Genomic DNA, 4,520 nt, shown 5'->3' with positions numbered 1-4,520 from the left:
AAGGGAAGACAGAAGAATTAGTGACCTAGAGGAGAAGAAGAATTATACAGAGAAAGTTGAGAGAAAAATGAGCTCACAGACCCAGAGTCCTTCTCTCTAGAACCTCTCTCTAAAACCTCGCCTCCTCAACTGCACATAGGTCCCATTTATAGAAATTCAAGAGTGATTATGGAGTAAGTAACACTTTTAATGTAAGTGATCTTATTCCCTTTGCAGGTTATGATGAGGAAGATGAGCCTACAGATTTGAGGACAAATCCTTCTCAAGAAGGAGGGGATGATAGACCATGGGCCAAGGGCCCTGTGACCAGAGCTATGGCTAGGAGGATACAGGAAAAGCTGGATCTTGAGAAGACTAATGGGCTTGTTAGGCCCAAGGTAATCTTCACTTGGAATTCTCTATCATGAAGAGAAGGCCTTAGTTCTACTTGTTTATATTGTACAGTTCATGCATAGTCTTTTGTATAGGTTATTTTTGCCTTTGTATTGTGAGGCACTTTATTTGCTTTTTCCTAGTGATTGTATATTGTTTTTAAGGTAGGTTACTTTGAGAGTTTAACTCCATTTAACCTCCCTAGATGATACATTCATTTTATATTTTTTCAGTAGGGAAAAGGGGGGTGACATTTAGCAATGCTTGAGGTGTGACTAGAAATTGGGCCTGAGTTGGGCCTAGGCTAAATTTTGCATATTGGACTCATTTTGCTCCTAATTTTTCATAGATTTGATTTAGCTAGGTCTCATCATCATATGATGAACCTAACTAAACCAAATCAAGGTTTTTCAAATTAATTCAAGGAGCAAAATGTGTTCAAGGCCGCCTAGCTCTCTTAAGTCTCCTTGGCCGAATTTTCTAGTTGTTCTTCTTGAGTTTTGAAGCTTGCCTTGCAAGCTTCTAAACTCAAGTAAGGTAAGCTTACCTTACCATGGTTCTTAAGTGAACCATGGTCAAGGTTAGCTTCCCTTGCAAGCTTGCTAAACCGTAGGGAGTTAAGTAAACCTTACCATGGTTCCTAGTGAACCATGGTTAAGGTTAGCTTCTCCTAGAAGCTACCTTTTCTCTATATATTTGTAAATACCTCCTATGTAGTCACTTTTGACAAATTTGAGAAATAAACTTCAGAATTTCTCTCTTCAAGAGTCTCCAAAAACCGTAGAGAATTTCTCTTCTAGGTTCCTATCCAAGGTTTTCAACCTTCTCTTTGGTTCCTCAAGCTTCTACACAAAGCTAGGAGTAACCGAATCACCTTGAAGACTTCTCCTCCATGGAAGGTTTCTTCGTGGAGCTTCAAAGTCTCTAAGAACACCTCAAGAACATTTGGTCCAAGCATGGAGAGCTTGAAGAATCAACATTCTTCTCCAAGTATCTCCATCATTTTTGGTATCTAGAGCCTAGTGCTCTTGAGGTTTTTTGTTCTAACTTTTCCTACTTGAATCCGTGTTGTTTCTTCCTTGTCTATGTCTAAATCTATGTTTGCTGCAAGGATCTAGTTCTAATATGATTTTTGATGGATCTTATATGTCATATATGAAGTGATTGATTCTTGTTTGCTTGTTCCTATTCTTCTTGAATCAATTGTTGTTGTGCGCCTTGTCGCCACCGGCCCAAACGGGCCTCGGCGGTCGCGAAGACGGTCGAGCTCGCTTTTATTTTAGTTTTGAAAATGTATTGGATTATTAGAACGACTTGTTCTCAAACTGAGACCTTGTCGATCTTATCCAATTTATTTATTAAATGTCTCACCAATCCATGTTAATCCCAAGCGGGACCCTCCATGGATTAGTGGTTTTCATAAAAAGGAAGGGTTCGTGGAGTCGCCACCAATGTTTTACTCAAAACATTGGAAAAAGGGATAAGGCAATTGATTTTATAAATCAACTTTGGCCATTACAACCAGAGTTGGGTAAGGGAGTCGGTTACGCGTGGGGAAGGTGTTAGCACCCCACAGCGCCCCTTTCGGGTTCCCTATGACAGATTATTTTCTAAAATAACAGCGTAAAATTACTAAATTACCCCTATTTATTCTAAGCAATTATAAATTAACTATCTACATGATGACAGTTTAAATATGCACACAGAAAGCAGTAAAAGGAAGGATTTAAGAAGAAACCTTTGAAGCGTGCTTTTATATATTTCGTAAAACTGGGAAGCTTTTTGGCGTTCCCTCGCTCTACAAGCCCGCTCGCTCCCTCCTATAAAATTTTGACTATGGAAATCCGGAGGATTTCCCTTCGACTAGGTTCGAATCTCCAAGCTAAGTGCTCGGAATTCCAGAACTTCGTCGGATCGACTCCCAGAGAGATTTCTAGGGCAGAACACTGCTCAAAAACCCCAGAATACTCAAGGAGGGAGTCAAAACTGAGTGTGAAAGTGTCAAATGACGTCCAATTGACGTCATATTTATAGGGAACAGGCCCAATACGGGCTACAGAATCAATACGGCCGTATTGAAAATTTTGAACTTCAATACGGCCGTATTGAGTTCAATACGGCCGTATTGAAGCTCAGAAATTTCAATATGGCCGTATTGAGTTCACTGCGGCTGTATTGAAGCTTCAATACGGCCGTATTGATTTCAGTACGGCCGTATTGAAGTTCAGAAACTTCAATACGCCGTATTGAGTTCACTGCGGCCATATTGAAGCTTCAATACGGCCGTATTAAGTTTAGTACGGCCGTATTGGGCTTCATTCCCTCCACTTCCTTATTTTAAGCTATTCTAAGACCTCTAGACCTACAGAGAACCCTCCTAGGGCCTTCCAGGAGTCCTTCTGGCTGATCTTCCTTCAGTCTTCGAGAGTCTTCAAGCTTTATTTCCGACCTGGACAATTTTAGGGGTCTACAGCTGCCCCCCCTTTACTTAGTCGGACGACCTTTTGGTGTACCGGCTGACAAGTAAAGGAGTTGACCCAATTGTCCGGGTGATGTGCCGACCTTCTGACTTGTAATGTCTTCCGGTGGAAAATTGTTGAGTAGCCTCTCCAGGTGGGTGCATACCTCGGCGCTTCTGACATCCTCGGTAGCTGAGTTTACCCTCTCCAGGGTCAACTTCACTCGACGCCCGAGCCGGAAGTTGAACACCGACGTGCCTCTGGCGACGCTGGTGATTGAGTACCGTCTCTCCAGACCTAGCCTCACTCGACGCCCGAGCCGGAAGCTAGACACCAATGTGTTAACATCACACTGGTGATTAAGTATTGCCTCTCCAGGCCCAACCTCACTCGCCGCCCGAGCCGGAAGTTGGACACCAACGCACCTCTGATGACGCTGATGGTTGAGTACCGTCTCTCCAGACCTAGCCTCACTCGACGCCCGAGCCGGAAGCTAGACACCAATGTGTTAACATCACACTGATGATTAAGTATTGCCTCTCCAGGCCCAACCTCACTCGCCGCCCGAGCCGGAAGTTGGACACCAACGCACCTCTGATGACGCTGATGGTTGAGTACCGTCTCTCCAGACCTAGCCTCACTCGACGCCCGAGCCGGAAGCTAGACACCAGTGTGTTAACATCACCCTGATGATTGAGTACCGCCTCTCCAGGCTCTGCCGCTTAACATTTGGCAGTTGAGTTTGCCCTCTCCAGGGTCTGCGTCTTAACATCGGCAGCTGAGTTTGCCCTCTCCAGGGACTGCGTCCGTGTCTTCTGATCACTTCGGCAATGCGAGTTTACCCTCTCCAGGGATTTGAGATGATTTTTGTCTCCACAGTCCACTATGCTGCTTCGACAGTTTTTTCTGATTTTGTGCCGCTGAGGGCTGGATAACGCAGGGATCCGTCTAGGGGATGTGCAGTCATTCACAGGTTCCTGTGCCTCAACTTGCATTGCATTGTTGGTACCCATGGGGAATTTCTGACTCCTTGGGGTGTAGACACAGATGCTCTTTCTCTCTGAGTTGAGCGATGCCTTATGTTTGGCTGACGTCCTTTGACGTTGGTGGAGTATCCTGGTTTATCCTTATTCGGGTATCTCTTTTTGATTTTCTGATTTTTGCTGCCTCTGTGTAGGCTGTTATCCGCTGGGGATTCTGGATTTTGTCTCCACAGTCCACGATGCTGCTTCGACGATTGTTTTTGATTTTTGTGCCACTGAGGGCTGGATAACGCAGGGATCCGTCTAGGGGATGTGCAGTCATTCACAGGTTCCTGTGCCCCAACTTGCATTGCATTGTTGGTACCCTTGGGGAATTTCTGACTCCTTGGGGTATAGACACAGATGCTCTCTCTCTGAGTTGAGCAATGCCTTATGTTTGGCTGACGTCCTTTTGACGTAGGTGGAGTATCCCGGTTGTCTTTTATTCGGGTGTCTCTTTTCAATTTTTGATTTTGTAGCCTCTGTGTAGGCTGTTTATCCACTGGGGATTTTGTCATTCATTTCTTGACTGGCCTCTTCTGTTAGGCGTATCAGCTTGACGTTCAATGATTGGCTGAGAGCCGGATTCCGCTTGGGGAATGATTATTGATCTTTTTGATTTTTTGATTTTTTGTAAGAGTGCCTCTGAGTAGGCGAATTATCTTGA

Source organism: Cajanus cajan, chromosome 7, assembly GCF_000230855.2.
Source record: "Cajanus cajan strain Asha chromosome 7, NIPB_CcT2T_4, whole genome shotgun sequence".
NCBI classification, from domain to species: domain Eukaryota; kingdom Viridiplantae; phylum Streptophyta; class Magnoliopsida; order Fabales; family Fabaceae; genus Cajanus; species Cajanus cajan.
The sequence above is the reverse complement of the archived record's forward strand: the minus strand, read 5'-3'. Positions refer to the sequence as shown.